Source organism: Rhipicephalus microplus, chromosome 3, assembly GCF_043290135.1.
Source record: "Rhipicephalus microplus isolate Deutch F79 chromosome 3, USDA_Rmic, whole genome shotgun sequence".
Taxonomy (NCBI): Eukaryota; Metazoa; Arthropoda; class Arachnida; order Ixodida; family Ixodidae; genus Rhipicephalus; species Rhipicephalus microplus.
In genome coordinates this window covers 50,093,237-50,102,336 of record NC_134702.1, presented here as the reverse complement: position 1 = coordinate 50,102,336, position 9,100 = coordinate 50,093,237, and the positions used below count along the sequence as shown (strand labels likewise).

The window sequence follows — 9,100 nt, the reverse complement described above, 5'->3', positions numbered from 1 at the left end:
TTTTTTTTTCACTACAAGCCAGACTTCGACGCTAAATGCGATGGTTTTCGTTTAACAGCACCACCTGGAAACTTCCGAAGCGCGCGCTGAAAGCTCGAGATAGCGAGATTGAAAAGCTTCCGGATGCACAAGGTCAGCCATTGCTGCCTTTAGGCGAGGGGGAACGGTGGCATTTTTATAGTCAGCAGGAGCATAGGCATGCACAAAGTTCTAGAGGAAGCGAAATTTCACCGTAGCGTCTAAACTCCCCCCTTTCATTTTATTAGGTAGTATAGGCTCACCCACTACCTTACACATGAAGGTGATGCTTGCAGAACATCTCACGGTGCCATATGCGTGTGCTTCTTGAAACTCTGGCAAGACAGTGTGGGGGCCTCATGAATTTGCTCCTAGTAGTTTACATTAAGCATAAAATAATTTCAGCTCATGTTGTCGACTGCCTTCAAGTGACCTTGTAGGTTACCTAGAGCGAAAAGCCAAAGCCAAATGTGTGTTTAGAACAAATGTTTGACGATTTTGAGTACGACCTGCTCACTATATGGAAGCGCAGCAATCTGCCCAGTTAAACCAAGGCGACCTCACAGTCGCCTGCGCAAACAGTGCAGTGGAACGAACATTTTCATCGACCGTCCGAGCACGGTTGTGAGAAGAGGGAGTGAGAACATCTAGGCAGAGAGTTGAAGTCAAGCCCCCCCCCCCCAAACCTTTGCACCGGACAGCATTGCATAGTTGATGCCCCAACAAGTTCTTAAAAAGATATTTCTGCCGAGCTCTTAATCTTTGTTTACAATGTCACAGAAGCTGTCACTTCAAGAACGCTGAGGTATTTTAATACAAGCAGCATCCGCTGTTCTTTCCCAATCAAGTTCTAAAAATTTGAACTCGTTTGTGCAGACGACCACCGAGGCCTCTTCCCCTAGATCACGGCACCACCCTGGACTCGACTGCTCCCGTGCTGGCGTTGTCGTTCGCCCTAGTGGCCTTCGTGGCTGCCGCGGCCATCCTGTTATCTTCCGTGGTTCAAGGTATGTAGGTGTGTTGGTCTTCGCCTCAGTACAAACGCTCTAGATCTTATTTCCGCAACTTCGGCACAACCATCTAAACGAACTTTTGCCATGAGTACAGCGTCGCCATGCCAGCATTCGAACTGCAAATCCGGGCCATGTTTTTTTTCTTTAGTGGCGAAGCGCCTTGGGCTCGTACGATGTCCGTTGATGCCGTCGTCGTCGCAGCTTCCCATCCAACCGAAACGCAGGTGTTACATATGCCGTACGTAGACGGTTCAAGACGCGCATACAGTTTAAGTATTAGACCGTCCAACAGTCTGTCCGACCGTCCGTGCATCTGTCCATTTATCTGTGTCCGTCCATATGCGCCCATCAGTGCGTCCATTCATGAATGTGTTTGTCCGTCCCTCGGTCCATCCGTCTGTCCTTTATGCTATTCGGCGAGTTCAACGTAGACATTATGGGCCTTAGGACTTAGCTTTGGTCTATCATCAGAATTCACTTCGTGAATCGGCTGCCAATTCTCTCCAAGACGCAGTTTTCCTTAAAGGCACAGTTTCTAAGAGGGAGGAGCCGCTTCCCACTAAAAAGAAGGCTGGTTTTATAATAGGTATAACTTGCATGCTTTATTAAATATTCATCACGTGCATTGTGCCTTTGGATTGATTGGTGGGTGCTAACTACACTCAAAGTTTTCTTTTTTAACGACAGATAACCGTCATGAGGCCAACACTCATTAAGCATAAAAAATGTTCCCAATCTGTAGATGAGCCTCCTGTCAACATGGCAGCCAAGTATCACGGCAGTGAATGCTGCTGGAATCTCTATCTCGTGTCGAAAAATATGCAAAAAACCACTTGTTCTCTCCTTCTCGGTATCTACAACTACGTTTCAAGTGAGTCCAAAGTGCAACGGCCGATTTCATGAGCAATGACACTATCGCTTATACTTATTTAAACAAATTAAAAGTGTAAACCTGAGATGTCAAAAAGACCAATAAATGATTCGTATTAGCTTTTCCGGCCTCGACAGGTGGGGTTGTCATCTATAGGCTTATACCACACGCATATATATATATATATATATATCTTTTTTTTTCAAATAAAATATGTATTTCACTCGGACACTTGTTAGTGAGCACACGACAGTACACACTTACCGCAATGCATTTCGTCGTCGCCTGTTGTGGTTCTGGAGAAAGTAGAAAACAAAGCACCTTCTTCTGCAATCCTTGCGAGAGCATGGCTCAGCACCATTTTCGTCGTCTCCGAAACAACTCAACGGTATACACTTGCACAGCGCGTTAAACTAACTTCATGTCTTGCGAACTAGACGCAGAAGCATAGACTCCGTCGCATTCAGCCGTGTGAAAGGCGCTGCAACAGCAGCATATTCAATATGCGTAAATCGGCTTTGGCTACACCCACTCATCAAGTTAGCGAGGATGAAGGCCGGTCCCCCACCGGACACTTGCGTAGCTCGTCCGACTCGTAGCACAACAATTCGCCCTCAAGAATCAGCGGTACAGTTGCAGTGCCGCTTCTTCCATTGCACGGCATGATAGCGTGGTATGGGCACTGTGTCGTTACCAGCATGTGCCAGCACTTTGTGCATGCCTGTACTAAAAGCTACAGTCAACGCGCGAAATCTTTGCGACAATTAGGACGCTCCATAATGCGACAAGTGGGCGCAGCTGTTTAGGCATTGTGATTTTCCCGATATGAAGCAAAGCATTTCCGAGACACGTTATCCGTGTGCACGTATCGATCTGCTGCGACAAAGGACTGTCCGCTTATGCTCGTGGCAACAAACGGTGAAGGGGGGTGCTTGCTTCATGCATTATAGTCCCATTTTTACTTGACGGAAAGCAATATCCTTCAAGGGAGCAGGATGGGGCGTACTGCTAACCTTGGGCCAGTTTTTTTTTTTTTTTTGCCATTTTCGGGGCGAGTTCGAATAGATTCAGCTGGCAAGCTGTCCACTCCCACCGTGCTCCGTAGATGGCACCTTTTCTGTGCTTGCTGCACTGGGCTTTAGAGACAGGGAGGGCAAAATAGACATTAAGGGGGTAGAATTAAATAGAAGGAAGTTATCTGATTGGTGGCTAAAGTCAAGGCACGAGTGAAAACCCTTCACTGCAAAGTAATAGTCCTCAACCTCACTATTTAAAGAAAAAAAAAATAAATCTAGTTTTTGGTTCACCAAGTATTACGGCTTGGTGGCGTTAGCCACCGCCCGATCTAAAGGGTACAGTCATATCAATCGATCCATCCATCCTGCATGATGGTGGAAACCGTCACATCAGGTTCCAGCCCGCGCGGCGTGGTCTGCTAGCGCACAAGCATTTGTTCACTTGATAATGCTATCTCAGCATTCTTAAATGTGTTTTTAGACACTTATATGCATTGCTGGGCACAAAAATAGTATGCTTTACTGCAGTAACCAAGGCTGACACGCTTATAGGCCCGTGCACTGTGCGATGTCAGTGCGCGGTAAGGAACACTAGATGGTCAATATTTCCAGAGCCCTTCACTACTCCCGTCTCTCATAATCATATCGCGGTTTCGGGATGTAAGACCCCACACACAATTATTATTAACGGTGACATCTAATAAATTTTTAAGTGCCCATTCACTGGATTTCCAAGCAGAACAAAAGGTACCACTTTACTCATTTAAACATTATATATCTAACAGTATTCATTGATATGTGGGGTCTAATGTCGAAAAACCACCATATGACGATGCCGTAGTGGATATACCTAACAGTAATTCTCTAAACAATACTTCGGTGCAGCACTGCACAGTTTTCTGCGGTCGCTGATTCCACGGGGTAAGCCTGTGTGAGAGAAAAGAGTTCTGCAATATGTTTGTTCTACAAATATTTTCCCTTGTTTTTAACGAGTGGTCACTTCTATAAAATATGCAGTAAGGAGGTGAAAAAACCTATTTTTACACATATCAGAAAAAAAAATTGGAAAGAATTTCTCACTTCTTGGTTTGTCTACGTCTACTCAATAATTTCTGCCCCAAGTTATCCTTAAGAGCAGTAACACCAGGTGTAATTAAGTACATCTTATGCGAGTCAGAAAACATACAGACAGGCCATAATAGTCCAGAACAACGCTCCGCCGAGCATGTCTAGTTCATTATTGACATGTTAAGTGCTGATAAGCATAGTTTTTATAGCGTCTGATGGGTGCTGCCGTACACCAGGCGCGCACACTCACACACATGCACGCGCGCACACACACACACACACACACACACACACGCAAAAGCGTATCTCGTGAGATTTTGACCACTTTTTCATCGATTACATGAATGTTAATATCTAAAACGTACATTTTTGTTGGCCTGTTTATCAAAGTGAAGGTCGCACACTCTCGACTTCGTTGTTAGTTCCTTGTCCGCACATAGAACTGATTTCAACGTTAAAGAAATGCTCATGTCGGACAGAGCCCAAAAAAGAGTGGGGGAGTGATATTGCGTGAATGTTGCATGATTGGGTATGGTTTGAGAATGCTTAAATGTTACTGTTTCCTCTTTGTTATTCTTATTTGTTGAAAGAAGGAGAAGCGAAAGCAAGGAGTGCAAAGTTAAAGCGTGTATTTATTGATTGGTCGTCAAATTGGAAAGCCAAGTAATGACGCCCTTGACCGAGTTCTGAACGCACGCTCTGCAGCTTATATACACAACACCTGCGTTCGAGGCAGAGGTCCGCAACTCCATGCTCGGCTTGCTGATAGAGTCAAGCAAAGCGTCAAGTCAAACAAAAGCCAAGACGCCCTTGACTGAATTACGAACGCGCGCTCCGCCGCTTATATACACACCGCCCACGTTCGAGGGAGAGGAGTACAGGGGAGAGGTCCGCACCCCAACTGCGCATGCGTTGCTTGCTGAACGCCCGCCTAGAGGGACAGTTTTGCGAGCGTCTTCCTGGGCCGGCACGAGCCAAGCATGGGCAGTAGGGTCGTGGACGGCGCCGCTGACGCCAAAGCGCGACATCGTGTGACTGAGAAATGCTCCGCATTTTATTTAATGTTCGTCTTAACTGCTTGCATTCTTGCGGCATCTGCTAGTGCACAAGGCACGCAGCAAGTTGGCATGGTTTGCACACAAATATCACAGCAGTCACACCCGAATGAATAGACGACACGTGATCAGACAACAATACCAAACAGTGGCACGATAGCTGCGGAAGGGCGATAAGACAACGGCGCACTGACAGAAAGCATCAACATGTCTGCTACAGCAGCGAGTCAGGTGCGCCGCGTCCTGAAGCTCGTTGCGACTACAGTGCCAGCACCTAGCAAGTGCGGTGGCGGTTTGAAAACTGAATCTACTCTAGTAACGTTGGGGCGAGTGACAGAGAGGTGACAGGCGAGAATCGGAAGGTCGCCTTTCCACTGCCACCACCCCCGCCGCTTTCGCTCTCCATTTCTCTGAAGGCGAATAGATAACTCAGTATAGCATCAGTTCCGCGAAGCCGCTGCCAGCAAACGCGCCGCTTCATCAGTGGCTCTCCATCTCACGGCGCACTAATTGTAAGACGAGTTCACAAAAAGCGCGAGCAAGTCAACCACTGGCATCAGCAGAACTTTCAAAGCACTGTCCTGGATTCCTCAAGGTGACAGTGAAACCTCAATGTATTGAAATCACGGATAAATGTGCTTGTTTGCATTGATATCAAAGACACATTTTGTTCTGTGGACGTATAGGTTATATGTCCTGAAACTTTGTTAAATCGTCAATTGCGTTATAACAAAGTCGTTAATCAATGTGGCAAACTTACAACTCATTCCCGATATAACAAACTATTGCAATTATTAAATATGCTGAACCTCATTAAAATGACCGCGATTCCAATATAACGAAGTAGGACTAAAATAGGAAGGACAGGGAGGTTAGCCAGTTCTCAGACACCAATATAACAAAGTTTCCCAGCTGCCGCAGAGGATGACCGAGGCGCTATACTGAACCTTCTACTGGGGCCAGTGGGCATATAGTCAAGCAGCATGCGGTTTCTACGAAGGTAATTTGCATATAGCGGGACGGTGTAAGGCCGCCTTAACGTAGCAGCACTTTGTATGGCTGCGGCTTCGGGGGAAAGGGTGCTACTCAGCATTGCTCCTCTCGCCTTTGGAGCGGCGGAGAGAATTGGAATTTCATACGAAGCAACGCTTGCAGCTAACTCCCGTAGCATGCAATGTGGCATAACTCAACAAAATAGCAGCATAAGGAAATACGACAGCAGCAGCAATTGATAGAGTGATATGTGCGGTTTAACGCCCCGAAACCACCACATGATTATGAGAGACGCTGTAGTGGAGGGCTCCGGAAATTTCGACCACCTGAGGTTTTTTAACATGCACCCAAATCTGAGCACACGGGCCTACAGCGTTTTCGGCTTTATCGAAGATGCAGCCGCCATAACCAAGATTCGGTCCCGCGACCTTAGCCACTAAACTACCGAGGCGGGGCCACAGCTGCAGCGAGCAAAGCGACCTTCGTGCTATCACTTAGTCGCAAACCGAGCGGCAAGACCACGCAGCTCGCGCTAAAATATAAGCCGCCTGGCAATGCCTGTAAGCAAGCGCAACCACACATGGTAAAGTGCGGAGCCATTTGGTTGTCCCGTGGGTCTTCCGCATGACGAAATACGGCCGCTGTGCTTTCGCTAGACAAGCGTTCATCACCTGCACTAACGCGCTTTCACTCGCACATTGGACATACGATGCGCGTGACGATGTCATCAATGTGGACTTTATGTGCAACATCACGGTGACGCAAAAACATGCTGAGAGTGTTTATATAACCGTTATCGCAATATAACACCTCGTCGACGCTAAAGTATGGCACGCACGATACAGAATACAGAACTACGCCGCCTAGAGACAGTAGAATAGTGCGCGCCAACTGTCCAGCATGCGACGAATCAGCCACCCGTTTCTTCCTCTCCACCGTTAAAGCGTTGTAGCCGTCGCGTGGCACGCCGCCCGGCTAACCCTGAACTCCCCTGCATGTCGCAAATAGTTGCCGAATAACAGTATGCAGCCATGCATGCACTATCGACGACCCTTTACGACAAGCATGGCGGTTCAGTTCGGCGGGCGACAGAGCACCGGCAGTATTGACACATTTGACACATGTTTATCTTTAGCGCCATAACATACGCTGCTTTTGAAACCAATTTGAGCTATGCAATTAAACTGTGATCACCTGTGATATACATAATGCAACCAACGTTCGGCCGCTCGCGCCGGCTCGCTTGTCTTTGCAAGTAGCAGTATAGAGTGGTCCACTTGATTACTACCTGCCTCACGACATCAGGGCACAGTATAACCTCTGGAAAACAATCCTGAAACTATTTGTAACAAAGCTGCTGCATTAATTTATTCGATGTACTCTGATGCTTTGAAAACAAGAAGAAAACTAGCTGCAGCAAAGCTGCTGCATTGACTTATTATATACACTGTGATCTTACGCAGTACCTTCACTGCATTTGATACGCCAAACCTTTACTTACAACAAAAAAAATATGGGAAGCGGGAGGGACGAGGTAAAAGATTTTGTTCTGGTACTGCTTTATCCATTTAAGACAGGAAAATCACCAGTAACATTTATTAACCAACCAATTAGTAAACTTCTTACCGGGAGATAACACCAATTGCTTGCACCTTTGTCCTTTTTTTTTCAGATTCTGAATACTAAGGAGGACAACTATGAAAAGCAAAGCCTGGCTCTCTTCCCAAAGAGCTAACACTACACGACAGCCACGACCAAGCCCTCTCCCAACCAAAGAAGCCACTTCCTGTCAGCAAAATTGTCCATTAAATCATGCTACAACACTACTTTTACAATTTACAGACGGGTTCATCTAAAACTTGCCAATCACTTTTTACAATATAGCGACATGGTGTAGCTCTGCATAGCTCTGTGGCAAGGAAGTGGATCAAGTACATCCGTCAAACTCAGCAAGAGCTACATTAGGAGGGCATTTAAGCTGTATTGAAGAAAGCCATCTTGTCAGAGACCAAGGTACTAGTACAAATACAATTGCTCGCATAATACGCCTGGACAGTTTGCCCCCTTCCTGATGCCGGCAATATCTGTGTTGGCGATTCGGTCTATTGAAATCATACAACTATTTTATGGTACTCAAAATAGTCCAACAGCACATCTGCCAACCTGATGACGACTTCACAATTCGAGAGCTTCACATTGAGAGTAAAAGGGGGCAGCCACCAGAAAAAAAAAATTCCCTGGTGTACGTACTAAGAAAAAAAAAGAGAGCCGTGGCTGTGTGGCAGAACACCCGCTTGCCACCCCAACGACCCAGTTCGATCACCACTTAGACCCAGAATTTTTTATTACTTATTTTATTTGGATCTTTCTAGATTTTTCGGTCACGCAAAGATGATTTTTCGGTCACGTAAATATGATTTTTCACTCTCAACCGACGACGCCGACACTAGAATTTCTGCAAAACGAGCTATTTAGCGCTATTGCGTAAAAACAAAGTAATATAGCAAAGCCATTTATCTCCAGTAGGGGGCAAACCTACTGTAAATCAAGGGGAAGAACTGTCAGAGTTGGTCTATAGCTGGTGATGCTAATGACTGTTTTCAATGAACCTTGAATGCAAAATAAATGCATACATTCACGAGTAAAAGATTTTTGTCCTGTGGACTATTAATGATTATCGAGAAATATAAATTGGTGAACAACATTATAACAAAATAAATCACATCTTTGGCTGGACCATCTTTCCAGCAATCTTGCCATATACATTGTTTTTGTGCTTCGTAAAGCAAAGTTGCCAAACATTTCTAGAAAATAAGTTTATATGTTTTAGGAATCGCATACATTTTGTTCTAATGCAGTCATTTGAAATCTACTTATTGACCTAGCATCTGCAAAAAATGCTGATTAAGTGCATTAAATCTTATTTTATTCATCCAATTACCAAAATAAAAAGGTTTTCAAAGTCCTAGCGCGCAAACAAACACAAAAGAGAAGCCAAGAAACCATCAACGACGCCAGGGTACAAAGGCATTTGTGGTGTATTCTCTCATGTGTTCGTGTTTCCAC

The 9,100-nt window shown here is 45.6% G+C and overlaps 1 long non-coding RNA gene across 1 annotated transcript; it reads left to right on the top strand.

Moving 5' to 3' along the window:
- The first annotated feature begins 896 nt into the window (after positions 1 to 896).
- Positions 897 to 7,873, top strand: LOC142803724 (uncharacterized). The gene is made up of 2 exons (XR_012894248.1): positions 897 to 1,025; positions 7,707 to 7,873. It is a non-coding gene; the product is annotated as an uncharacterized LOC142803724 (long non-coding RNA).
- The last annotated feature ends 1,227 nt before the right edge of the window (positions 7,874 to 9,100 follow it).